Source organism: Wolffia australiana, chromosome 13 (genome assembly GCF_029677425.1).
Source record: "Wolffia australiana isolate 7733 chromosome 13, ASM2967742v1".
NCBI classification, from domain to species: domain Eukaryota; kingdom Viridiplantae; phylum Streptophyta; class Magnoliopsida; order Alismatales; family Araceae; genus Wolffia; species Wolffia australiana.
Window position 1 is genome coordinate 7,174,157 of NC_135847.1, and position 14,317 is coordinate 7,188,473.

At 42.4% G+C, this 14,317-nt stretch overlaps 1 pseudogene across 1 annotated transcript; it reads right to left on the reverse strand.

Annotated features, from left to right (window-relative positions):
* Window positions 1–313: 313 nt before the first annotated feature.
* Window positions 314–6,899, reverse strand: LOC144710880 (9-cis-epoxycarotenoid dioxygenase NCED1, chloroplastic pseudogene; annotated as a pseudogene). Its single transcript, XR_013583431.1, has 2 exons — window positions 5,689–6,899; window positions 314–1,614 (listed from the first exon to the last, which is right to left on the reverse strand). The product of XR_013583431.1 is annotated as a 9-cis-epoxycarotenoid dioxygenase NCED1, chloroplastic pseudogene (transcript).
* Window positions 6,900–14,317: the final 7,418 nt, after the last annotated feature.

Genomic DNA, 14,317 nt, shown 5'->3' on the forward strand with positions numbered 1-14,317 from the left:
ATTTACTTTCCCAAATAGCTGACCATCGATGGACGGAATAAGTCATGTGAAAATGGGGATAGTGGCAGTAGTAACTGCATTCAACGGACTGGGCATGATGTAAAAAATATCTAGGCATCACCTCAAAGGATCCAATAGAGCTGCCATCCAATGAAGACATCCCACCAGCTTGAAACAAGTTCATGAACTTGTCTACTCGAATATGAAGGAGAAAGGAGAACGAAATAAAATATGTGTTGTAAAATCCATCCTTCAAAATAAAGGAGCGTCACCCCATCTATGAATTGAAGTAGACGATTTCATGCAGAAAGTTTCATGGCTTTTCCGTCTTTGCCTTTTGTGCGTGAAGCTCGTCGGCGTAGAGGAAGATGCCATGAAAAGTGTAGGGCACACGATTGGGGAGTGTGATCTAGGCTACCACCTCCAGCTCCCGCGACCTCGCGTCCATCACTAGAAAGCTTGACTCTTTCGCTCCCTCATTGCAGAGAAACATGATGAGATATCCATCATCCTCCTTGCTCCCCTCGTCTGGTGCCGACACGAAGATGGGCTCACCGTCGAACCTACCCTTACCAAACAAGCGTGCCGCCACGACGCAGTCCCCTCCACCGATCACCTTCCTCTTCTCCATATCCAGCTTTTCTATCCCCGCTACTTTGGGATAGAGAAGCTTGATAAGCATGATAAGCGTGCGGCCCCCCAATGCAAGATAAGCGTACCGATTCCTCCAACCTTGATACGTTGGATTAGTCACCCCAAATTCTAAGTTACCGGCCAAGAGCGGAGTCCTTGTCAGAGCCCAGTACTCAGATCAATCTGTACCATCTCCACGGTGCAATAAACCAACTCTGGCATATCTAGCGCGTGCTCCACGCACAGCACATTCGGCGCGACGAGAACGAGGACGTTGCCATCTTCTTCATCCCAGGCATTGATCGTGTGGATCAGGTTGAAGCCTGGTGTGTCGTGCCATCACATCTCTGACTCGGATGTGCCGTAGCAGGGGAGAACGCCGATCTTGGGCACCTTCCCAGTGTCTGCCCTGGCTGGAGACCCGCTGCGGAGGATCATCTCCATGGGCTGCATCATGATCTGGATGTCGAACAACAAGGTGAAACACTTGGTAATGGCAAAGTTGTGGAGGAAGGACGGCCGGGGAATGGAGAAGACGGGGACGTCCGCGCCGATCTTCTTCCCCTCGGCGTCGAAGCGGAAGTAGGTGAGGAATGACGTGACGGGGCCGCAATGGAAGCCGAAGATGTCACCGGTTACGGGGTCTTTTTATGAGTGAGCTGTCATGTTGCTGACAAGCTTCCCCCCGAAGGCGCAGCGGCCGAGCGTGGCGAAATCTCCAGTGTCAGGGCAGAGGTGGACAGCGTAGGGGAGGTCGGACTCACCAACGGCAAAGAGGCGGCCGCCGAAGAAGGCCAGGGACGTGTTGGCGAGGCCCTCGCCCTGGGAAGGGTCAACCTGCCCCGTGACGGTGCGAGCCACGCTCGCGGTCCCCCCCGTCAGCCCAGCGACATCGTGGAAGCTGGCAAAGAAGTTGGGGAGGACGTTGTGTCTTGCCTCCCTCTTGACCAAGTACTTGTAGGTGAAGGAGTTTCGCCCAGTCTGCAACACAAAGAGCAGACAACGAATTAGAGAGAACATGGGTGGAGAGCAAGAAATGAGAGAATTAACAACCACACCTAAATCTATTCACGTTGAACATACATATAAAGTTTCAGTGTGAACCAGGTCACACGTAAAGAGAGAAACGTGGATCTCAACTTGCTCAAAGAAAGACTAATTCAAAGACGAAAAAATGAGCCTACATGAATCCACGATTCTTGTTTATTTTGCCACGCCCTTTATTTCAAACATGACAGGATTAACCCCAACAATTTCCTCCTTAATCTTGCTTCTCTCTCTTGATAATGTGAAGTCCGAACTTCAAACACATTCCTGCAAACTTCAATCTTCCCAGAACTTTAGTAAACATGTCTGCTAGCTGCTGATCAGTCTCCACGTGTTCCAATTCAACTTTCTTCTCTTCCAAACATGAACGAATGAAGTGATAACAAGTGGCGATATGTTTTGAACGACTATGATGAATTGGATTTTTGCTAAAATTTATGGCTGATTGGTTCTCAACCTTCAGCTTGATTGGTTTCGCTTCTTCACTTGTTAACTTACCAATCAAACGAGCTAACCAAAAACCCTGGCAGGCAGCAACAGTGATAGCAATGTACTTAGCCTCGCACGATGATAAGGCTACTACCTTCTGCTTTTGTGAGGTCCAGCTGATTGCTCTGGACCCAATAAAAAATACAAGGCCATTGGTACTCTTCTGATCTTCTGTATCACCAGCATGATCGCTGTCACTATATCCAACCAGACATTCTCCAGCTCGACCCTTCTCATAAAAGAGTCCATAATCGAGCATCCCTTCGACATATCTAAGGACTCTCTTCACTGCCAATAAGTGTTAAGTGGTTGGATGCTCCAACTACCTACTGAGAATTCCAATAGAGTCCATAAGATCTGATCGGGTGTGAGTTAAATACCTCAGACTCCCAATCAGACTTCTGCAATGAGCTGAATTTATAGTTGAAACTTTTTCATCTCTGCTGGATTTTGCCCGTGCTTCCATAGGAGTTAATGTAGGATTGTATTCAGCCATCCCAGATTGCTCAAGTATCTTCAATCCATAAGCCTTTTGATTTAAGATGATGTGAGAATCACCTTGAATAACATCTATGCCTGGATAAGAATTGAGTAAGCCAAGATCACTCATCTCAAATAATTTCATCATCTGGTTCTTGAAATCCTGAATATGGCAGAGTCTCGGACTAGTCACTATCAAATCATCAACATAAACTCCAATTAGCAACTGAGAATCCTCAGAAAGATTCAAATAGACAGCATGCTCATGCACACTTCTAGTGAATCCAATAGAGGATAAACACTTTTCTAATTTTGAATACCAAGCACAGGGGGCCTGCTTTCACCTATACAGAGCTTTATTTAACTTGAGTACATGCTGCTCACTACCGTTCTTGATAAACCCATCGTGTTGTTTGATATAAATCTCTTCTTCAAATTCACCATTTAAAAATGCAGATTTAACATTTAAAGGATGCATCTCCCAATCTTCTTGTGCTGAAAGAGCCAACAGCATTCTGATGGTTTCCATCCTTGCTACTGGAGCAAATACTTCATCATAATCTATGCCATACCTTTGAGAATACCCCTTCACAACTAGTCTTGGCTTATGAGTGATTATTTCACCCTTGGAGTTCTTGTTTGTCTTGAATACCCACTTGAGATCAACGGGTTCGCAGAGATCTAGTAGTTAAACAAGTTCCCACGTATGATTCCTTTCTATTAGATCCATCTCTTCTTGCACTACAAGCTTCCATACTTCTTCCTTGTTGGCCTCTGAAAAATTCAGTAGTTCTTCAGTGACATTCATACAAATCTAAGGATTAACATTCACCTGAGTTGTTTCACTGTAGATTTGATCTACAGTTCTGAATTTTCTTGGCCGATCTTCTTCAGAGGTAGGACTCTCATCAGAAACAGCTTCAGCTCTTTCTCCATGCTCCATGTTGGATATATTTTCAATAGTCTGCTCGAAATCATCATCAGCAAGATCCTAGAACTTGGAAAGTTTAGATGTACCTTTGTTCTTGGATTTGCTGTCTTCTTCCCAGTTCCATTGACTTTCTTCTAAAAAAACCACATCTTTGCTGATATGAAGTTTACAAGTAACTAGATCATAACACCTGTATGCCTTTGTTCCACTTTCATAGCCAATGAAAATCATTAGCTGACTTCTATCATTAAGCTTCCCCAATCTCTTTCCAAGCACATTTACATGCACCAAAGAGCCAAACACCCTAAGGCGCTCAACATTTGGTTTTGAGCTAGTCCATTTTTCATACGGAGGGGTACCATCAAGGCTCTTAGAAGGGCATCTGTTCAAAATATAAACCGCATTACTTACAGCTTCTCCCCAGAATTTTGGTGGCAGTTTATTCTCTTTAATCACGCTTCTAACCATAGACATAATGGTCCTATTTCTTATTTCAATAATGCCATTCTACTGAGGAGAATAAGGGGCTGTCATCTGATGTCGAATTCCATGATCATCACAGAATTTGCTTAATTCATCTGAGTTGACTTCTCCTCCATGATCTGATCGAAAACATTTGATCTTCAATGATTTCTGTGCTTCAGCCAATGACTTGAATCTTTTAAAGGCTGCAAAAGCTTCAGATTTTTTATTGAGAATAGAACTCCACATTAATCTGGAAAGATCATCAACAATTAACATGAAATACTTACTCCCCCCTAATAATGATGGAGAGATAGGCCCACACAAGTCGCCATGAATCAGTTCAAGCGGTTGTGTTGCTATGTGAGTCACTACTGATGAAATTGGAGTTCTATGTTGCTTTCCAGTAGTGCAGCTTTGACATATTTGTGAAGGTGCTTCAAGAAGAGGCACCCCATTCACCAGCTCCTTGCTAGTTGCATGAGCAACTTGAAATTCAAGTGCCCAAAACATTGATGCCAAAGCCAAGCTGAAGATTTATCCGCATCACCCAATAAACACCTGTTGAAATCGGATAACTTCAAAGGATATAGTCTCCCTTGAGTTCTTCTTGCAGATAGAAGAAAATTCCCATGCAAATCATAGATAGAAAGCATTCCAGCTTTTAGGATAACCTTGTATCCTTCTTCATCAAGTTGCCCCATACGCAGAATATTTGATTTCAGCTTGGGATTATAAAGAGGATTTTGAAATTTCAAGATCATACCATCTTCATTTCGTTAAGTAATGTTACCTTTGCCAAGGAGCTCCACCTTTGCCCCATCACTAAAATGTACTGCTTGGGTTGAAGTTTCTCCAATGTCTTGAAATAAGCTCTTGTTTCTAGTCATATGATTGCTTACACCAGAATCAAGATACCACATATTTTCTTCAAGAGGTTGGCCACCTGATCCTTGAAGAAGAAGCTCCTGAACCTCTTCACATCTCGCCATAAGAAGAGTAGAGTTGGGCTTCTCTTCAACATCTGCAAGATGTGCTCTCGCCTCCTTCTCTTTGTGGCATTCTGATGCAAAATGTCCATACCTGTTGCAATTGTAACACTTGATCTTGGATTTATCTCGTGGTCTGCCTTCTTCTACCTTCCCACGATCTTCATTGTTTCTCCCACGACCATGACCACGTCCTTGACCACAACTGAGTTGTCTGCTCTGAGGAAAACCACCATCTTCTCTACCTCAGTGAATGGTGGCGCGGTGGGGGTCCTCAATTCACTCAACTCTCTAGCATTTTGAATCATAGTGCTTCAATCCTTTGATTTTCCTATCTCCTACACACCCACTAGGTATCCTAGCCATTCGGAAATTGACTCCCATATTATCCAAAATCATGGTTTGTTTAATTTTTTGCATGATCATGACCCGCTATATAAAGCCAAACTTCCCTATACATGTAATTCGAATTCATGGATGAAGAATATCTCCTAAAGGTGGGTTTTTCAATTATACATGGAATTATATGTCACAAATAAAATTAAAGGTTTGCACTCCTAAACACATAAAATGTTCTGCCCCCCACTAAATCATGCAATGTCCTCAATGCATGGGAATAGATCAAAATTTATAATTCGGAAGTTCAGAATTGCAAACCTGCTTAGGCGTGATCTTTGAAGAACTTACTAATGATGAGCTGACATCTCGTGTTGTGTCTGAATTGTACTGCTTAATCTTCTTCTTTATTCCTGGAAAGGCCATAAACTGAAAACCAAATAAAAGAAAAATTGAGAGCTAGGGAATCAGGTTAATTCCCCTTATTTGCAGAATCAAAATGCAATAAAAAGAGAAAAGTTATAGAATCCAAATCCTAGGTTGATGCTTCGTGTACGGTGGGTTTGATCGGATTTAGCAATACTGTTGCTGTAGGTTGCGATAAATCTTCTGCTTCCACATATGGTTTTTATCGCATACCATTTACTGTGAACTCCTTCCCTGTCTTAGTATCAAAAATCAAAACAGCTCCATTATCATATATGTCAGTAATTATAAATGGTCCATCCCATCTTGATTTTAATTTTCCTGGAATGATTTTCAACCTTGAATTATAAAGCCAAAGCTTTTGTTGTTTCTGAAAATGCTTACGGTTAATGTTCTTGTCATGAAAATGCTTCATCCTTGCTTTATAGATTCTTGAATTTTCGTAAGCTTCGTTCCTCAGCTCCTAGAGTTCGTGCATCTGCAATAAATGCTGTTTTCCTGCTGCATCTAAAGAGAGAGTAAGTTTCTTAATAGTCCAATAAGCTTTATGTTCTATTTCCACAAGAAGATGACATGCTTTACCGAAAACAACCCTATAAGGAGACATCCCTAGTGTGTTTTATAAGCAGGTCTATATGCCCAAGGCGCATCATATAACCTACTTGACCAATCTTTCCCATCAGGCCTAATAATCTTTTTAATAATTTTCTTGATCTCTCTATTTGAATTCTCAATTTGACCATTGGCTTGTGGATGATATGGGGTAGTGATTCTATGTTGAACCCCATATTTTTTAAGCATGGTACTGAATTGAGAATTGTTGAAATGACTTCCTCCATCACTAATAATTGCTCTAGGGCAACCAAACCTGCAAAATATATGCTGTTGAATGAATTTAAGCACTACTTTATGATCATTTGACCTAGTGGGGATTGCTTCCACCCATCTGCAAAGATAATCAACTCCCATCAAAATGTACTCATGTCCATCTGAATTTGGGAATGGTCCCACAAAATTGATTCCCCATAGGTCAAATATTTCTACTTCAATGATGGGCTGTAGTGGCATTCTATCATTCCTTTTGATATTTACCACAGCTTGACATTTTAAACAATGATGACTCTAAAATATGTCATCAAATAATCAAGTTCTCAAGTTTAAATTCATTACAATTATCTTGTGAATTCATGCTAAGTTCATGCATATGTATTGTTTTATGAAATCACTAACCCCACTTGATTCTTTGAATCAAGTGGAATATATTTAACGTTTTATGGCTAGTGAACATTCAGAAACAGGTTAAGAAGATCAAGGAAGAGAGGAGGATCAACAGAAGTGGGCAAAAAATTCGAAGTGGCAAAAATTACGAAAATGCCCCTGGGCATGACTTAAGAGAAAACCTATAAATACTCTCTTGAGAGAGGAGTTTAGGTGTTCAGAATTTTCTCGAAGGAAACTAGGGCTTGGAGAAGAGGATTTCTGCACCCTCCAGGAGCTGATGAGGTTTTGGAGTTGGAGAGGAAGAACAGACTGAAGATAGCTTGGATTGAAGAACCACGCCTCGCCGCAGGGCGTGACACCCGGCGTGGGAAATCGCAAGCTTCAGCCCTGTAATCCTCTCTTCTCAGACAATTTTGGTTGGGTTGGAAGAGTCACAAGATCTTCCAATGTTTCCCAACTGAGGATTGTTCGTTTAGATTTGATTTCAGTTTAAACTTTGTTCCTTTGTTGTTCAAATCGTCTTCCCAAATCTTCCAAAAGAACAGAACTCCTCCGCATCTCCACCACGCCGTGTAGGAAATAGCCGCGCCAGCCGTGCGCGTCAGCGCAGCGGCAGCGCAGCACAGCGCAGCCGCACGCAGACCCAACCGCGCAGCACGCAGCCACGCCGCAGCACGCAGCGCCGCAGCACGCTGTTGCGTGCAGGCATTCCGTGCATAGGCAGCCGCCGCGCTGCATAGTCAGCGCGCGAGGCCGCCAACGCAACACCTTGCGCGCAGGTTATCCTGCACGGTGTTCGATCCTTTGCCCCTAAGGGCAAAGGATCTGTCTACAGAGAAATTCTCTGTAGACGGCTTGATTAAGTTGCACTTTAACGTACTGAAAAGGAATTTCCTGCTGTTTTCTTTTGCTCCCTGTGGATCGACCCTCACTCGCCCTAACTTGTGAGGTTTATAAATTCGTTGAATAAGCTTAATCCTCACACATGTTACTGATAAATAACCAGTAAAAAACACAGTAAAATTGAGCTTATCAACTGGCGCCGCTGCCGGGGAGCACGGTATTACAGTAGAAAATTCTATTTTCTCTGAATCTACAGTTATCTCTCTAAACCTACAGTCATTTTGGTGAATCTACAGTCATTTTTGTGAATCTACTGTCATTTCTCTAAATCTACAGTCATTTTTGTTGATTTTTCTAGAGCTGCAGGACTTGACAATCCTTAGCTCATTGTTATTCTAACCGTTTGCCGTAGATTTATGGTAGTAACACGCTCAGGAGCTGGTGAAAAGTCTGCAGAAAAAGACATTAGAGACGCCACTCCAGATTCTACAGTGACAGAACCAGAAATTCAGCAGAGAAATATGGCTGAAGAGATGCACCAGAAGAATGAGAGGAGGAGGACTATGCTTGATAGGTCCACACCGTCGGGAAGCTTGCGTCAAACCGATGTAAATCTGAACATCGGTGACGGTATTTCCTTTCGATATGACAATGCATTAATTCATTCCTTACCTGAATTTAATGGACTGCCTGCTCAAAACCCATTAGAATTCCTTGATGATTTCCACATTAGGTGTTCATCTCAAAACGTTCCAGGGAAATCTACAGAAATTTTAAAAATGAAATATTTTCCTCTAACCTTAAAAGATAAAGCATTTTCCTGGTACCGCAATTTAGGAATCACTTTTAATTCATGGGAAGAGATGCAGGGAAAATTTCTGCAGAAATTTTACCCTCTCTCCAAAACTAACTTTTATAGAAGGGAAATTCACAACTTCCATCCTCATGATGGTGAGGCGTTTAGTGAATCATGGGAGAGGTTCAATGATCTGTTGAGGAAGTGCCCTCACCATGGAATTGAACAATGTCAACTAGCTCAGATATTTTATGAGTCTCTCTCTGATTTTATGAAAAACAAGGTAAACCTCGCCACGGGTGGGACGCGTTTATACTGCATATGAGGATGAAGTCTTTGATATTTTGGAGAGAGTTGCAGAAACTGATTTGCAGGAGATTGGAGCCAATCAGAATGGGAGGAATGTGCAGCCCAAGAGAGCAGGAGTTCTGCAGGTCAACGCCAAGGAGGGAGAGCTACAAGCGGGCCTAAGGGAGACCAACCAGAAATTGGAGGAGCTCACCTCTACCTTGAAGAATGTCTTCCTAGGTAACTCTCCCATCATTAAAGCTAAGATCTGCTCTCTCTGTTTTAGCAGGGAACATGAAGATGGAGCTTGCCAAGCCATGGAAGAAGAGGTGAAGGCTTTCAACCAGCCGCAACAACCATGGGCGGGTCAAAGCGGTCAAATTTCCAAACGGAGAGGCCTTCCACCAAGGAAACAAGCCGGCAGCTCAACCCCGTTCAGCAGAGACAACAATTCCAGCACAGGCCTCCACAACAGTATCAGGTTTCATCGCAAACTCAACCTGATTTCTCCACATTAACTCCCGTCATTTCAGATATGATCGAAAAGCAAAATCAAAAGTTGCGGCGGAAATGGAGATGCGGATGCAAGTGATGATGGAGTTTCAAAGCGAAGCAAATGCTGGATGCTCAAGAGCAGATGAGGAAGATGCTAGAAAGCCTCAGACCTGTCCAATCTGAACACCAAGGTATACCGTTAGATTCTCCTTGCACATCTTATAAACTTCCCACGAAACCGTCCATCAATCCATGCAACTTGCATCATGTGCAGCATTCCATTCATGATGAGACGAATAGAGATGATCCTGAGGTTCTAGCCATCTCAAAATTGAGAAATGGGAAAGAACTTCAGGATCCCTATCGACTTCTATAGAGAATTCTAAGAAGGAACCGAACCACAAGAGGGAGAAGGAGAGGACCCCCTCGTGGAGGAGCCTCTACCTTCTACGAGTGGGCAACATGTTCCCTACCCTTCCGCTTTAAATAGAAAAAAACCGATATTTGATTATGAAAACCGACTGCTAGAGAATTTTAGAAAAGCCACCATGACTGTTACTGTCGAAGATATGCTTAGGTGTGCACCTTCCCTAAAGAAGTACCTTAAGGACTCTTGCACCATTAAGAAGCCTAGGGAAGTGGTTAAATTATCTGAAAATGCCTCTAGCATTCTTAATGCCATCCCTATCAAAATGAGAGACCCGGGCCCCTTTCATTACATGCGAAATAGGAGGAAACACCTTCTCTAAAGTTTTATTAGATACGGGAGCAAGCATAAGTATCATTCGACCGCATTATATGAGGAGAGTGGGTTTGGAGAGTTGGAGGAAATTCATATGGACCTACTACTAGCCGACGGCACTGTTAGGCAACCCGAGGGAAGGTTAATCGATGTCATGATCACTGTAGAGAATTGTGAAATCCCTGTAGACTTTATAGTGACAGATGTAAAGATATCGGAGACATTAGTTTAGCTCCTATCATCTTAGGTAGACCATTCTTGGTTACGGCAAAAACGATTATGGATTGGGAGAAGGGGACGGTTGAGTTTAAAATTGGAAAGGAGAGAGTTCAACTGGATATATCGAAAATGATGAAATGTCCTGTAGGAAGCAATGAGGAGTTAAAATTGTGTGCAGAAGATGAAGGAGAGGATGTGGTTAAAGAATACTTGTCACAAGTAGAGGGTAGAGAGCTAGAGGAGAGATCATAGACCCCCTTCGGTAGAGGTAGGGCCAGAATTGAAACCTTTGCCTCATCCTCAAATATGCATATCTAGATGAGCAGAAAATCCTACCGGTAATCATATCTTCATCACTATACTTTGAACAGGAAAAGGACTTGCTAGAGGTACTTAGGGAGCATAGAAATGCCATAGGTTGGACCTTTGATGATATTAGAGGAATTCCATCTTTGATCTGTGAACATAGGATATTTTTAGAAGAGGAAGCAAAACCTTGTAGAGAGCATCAAAGGAGACTCAACCTTACATGAGAGAAGTTCTTGAGAAAGAAGTGATTAAGTGGTTGAATGCAGGAATAATTTATGCTATATCCGACAGTAGATGGGTGAGTCCTGTACACATGGTACCAAAGAAATCTGGAATTACCGTGAAGTGAGCGAAAAGGGGAATAGGTGCAGAAAAGATCGACCACAGGGTGGAGGGTGTGCATTGATTACAGGAAATTAAATAAGGCGACAAAGAAGGATCACTACCCACTACCCTTCATAGATCAAATACTAGAAAAACTGTCAGGGCAGCAATATTTTTGTTTTCTTGATGGTTATTCAGGATACAACCAAGTAAACATCCATCCTGATGATCAAGAGAAGACAACATTTACGAGTCCCGTAGGGACATATGCCTTCAGGCGTATGCCCTTCGGGTTATGCAATGCCCCCGCCACATTTCAGCGATGTATGAATGCCCTATTTTCTGATTTAGTAGGCGAATGTTTAGAAATATTTATGGATGATTTTTCAGTATTTGGATCTACCTTTGAGAACTGCCTCCTAAGCCTCACCAAAGTATTGAAGAGGTGCATTGAGTCCAACCTTGTCCTAAGTTGGGAAAAATCTCATTTCATGGTGCAGGAGGGAGTAGTGCTGGGACACACGGTCAGCAACCGTGGATTGGAAGTGGACAAGGCCAAAATCGAAATCATCCAGGGCCTTCCACCTCCAACCAACCTAAAAACCCTTAGGGGTTTCCTCGGCCACGCGGGTTTCTATAGACGTTTTATCCTTGATTTTGCTAAAATTTCTAAACCTCTTACAAACCTTTTATCGTCTAAAAATAATGATTTTGAACTAACACTAGAGGCTAAAGATGCATTTTATAAATTGAAAGAAGCTTTGGTTAATGCACCTATCCTGCAAGGGCCCGATTGGACCCTTCCTTTTGAACTAATGTGCGACGCTTCTGATTTTGCAGTAGGTGCAGTGTTAGGCCAAAGAATTGATAAGAAACCCGTGGTGATCTACTACGCCAACAGGACCTTAGTGGACGCACAACTGAATTACACCACCACCGAAAAGGAGCTGCTGGCCATTATTTTCGCTTTAGAAAAGTTTAGGTCTTATTTACTAGGTAGTAAAATAACTGTTTATTCTGATCATGCAGCTATTAGATACTTGTTAACGAAGAAAGAGACTAAACCGAGATTGATTAGATGGGTGCTTTTATTATAGGAATTTGATTTGGAAATTAAAGACAAGAAATGGTGTGAAAATGTAGTAGCCGACCATCTCTCACGAATCATAGGCGCCCCACCTGAACAAATTAATGATGCATTTCCTGATGAATTTGTCCTAACTGCACAAGGAACATTCGTTCCTTGGTATGCACATATTGTCAACTTTTTAGTTTCAGGACAAATTCCTACAGGTTGGACTTCCCACGAGAGAAAAAAGCTACTCAAGGATGCGCGATTTTATTTTTGGGAAGATCCGGAGCTGTTTCACCAAGGACAAGATCAAATTCTCCGATGATGCATCCCCGAGAGCGAGCAACGAAGCATCCTAGAATTCTGCCACGCAAAACCAGGAGGGGGTCACTACTCGGCCAAGGTAACAGCTCATAAGATTGTTGAATCGGGTTTCTTTTGGCCTACATTATTTCATGACGCCAGAAATTTTATAACAGTTGTTTAGCATGCCAAGCATCCATCAATATCAATAGGAAAGATAGAATGCCCCTACAACCCATCTTAGAAGTGGAAATATTTGATTTATGGGGAATTGATTTTATGGGTCCATTTCCTAGTTCTAACGGTTATGAATACATCTTGATGGCTGTTGACTACGTATCCAAATGGGTAGAAGCCATTCCCTCCAAAACCAATGACAGTAAGGTAGTGACCAATTTTATTGAAAAACACATTTTTTATAGATATGGATGCCCACGAGCGATCATTAGTGATGGAGGTTCACACTTCACAAATTACAACTTTAGGAATCTCCTCAAAAAGTTTGGTGTTCATCATCGAGTCACTACCCCATATCATCCTCAAGCCAATGGACAAGTTGAATTGTGCAATAGAGAGGTGAAGAAAATTTTGAGGAAAATAGTGCGTCCAGATGGGAAAGATTGGTCCAGGAAGCTAGACGAGGTGTTATGGGCTTATAGGACAGCTTACAAAACCCCTCGGCATGTCTCCTTCCGCCTTATCTTTGGCAAAGCTTGTCACCTACCACTTGAGTTAGAACACAAGGCCCTTTGGGCTATTAGAAAACTCAACCTAGATTTGGATAGAGCCGGCAAGCATAGACTTCTTCAATTGAATGAGTTGGAAGAGTTAAGAAATGAGGCTTATGAGAATTCAAAGATTTATAAAGCCAAGATGAAGATGTTTCATGACAAGAGCTTGAGGAGAAGAATTTTTGTGGAGAATCAAAAAGTATGGCTTTACAACTCTAGACTAAAACTCTTTCCAGGTAAATTGAAAACGCGATGGGATGGTCCCTTCCTTGTTCAACAGGTTTTTGAGAATGGAGCCGTTACAATTTTAGATCCTACGTCTCAAAGACGATTCACTGTGAACGGGCAACGGCTCAAACCCTACTTAGAAGAAGAAGATCTTCACAGCCCCATGAATATTACGTTAGAAAAGCCATCGCATGATAGCTCATGATCCGATTAGTTTTTGTTTTTACTACATTTCATATTCTCTCTGCTTGATTACTTTCCTTGTTTTGTTTTTGTTTCTGCATTTTTGTTTCTATTCTCGTGTGCAGCCACTCCGATCCACGCCCACCTAACACGTCCCTGGACAACACGCATGCTGATCGCCGCCCTTCCTTCCATGGTTTGGTATTCCTTTCTCCTTCCTCTCAATTACGATTTGTCATGTAGGAACATGCCTTTTATTGAGGGGGGGTGGGGAGTACATTTACATGCATTATCCATGAAATTTTTTTCGTTTTTGCATGCACAAACCATGGATATTTGATGATCTTAGGAGATGATTGTCCAATGATATGCATGATAATTCGATTCTTTTCAAAAGGGTAGAAATGCAAGAGTGGCCAGCTAGGTAATCCTAGGTGAAGTAAGCCTAGCTAGGTGCACTACGATCCATACCACGACAGTCATATCTATTACCATTATACTTCTCTCACCTCACCATCCACCTCGGGTTGAGTTAGCACTTACATGCACGAAAATTTTTAGCTTTAGTGGAGAGTAGGGTTAGTGTTAGCTCATTGGCAGTATTATTATGACGTGAGTGAAGCTCCCTGACCCATGAAGGATACATAACTTCGTCGGGGGAATAAGCTGCCGGTCTACTAAGGACGGCACATGGGTAGTGGATAAGCGCCACCAAACTATCAAGTGAAAGCTGCACTGCGCATAAACAAACAAAAGCTTGCATCATAGTA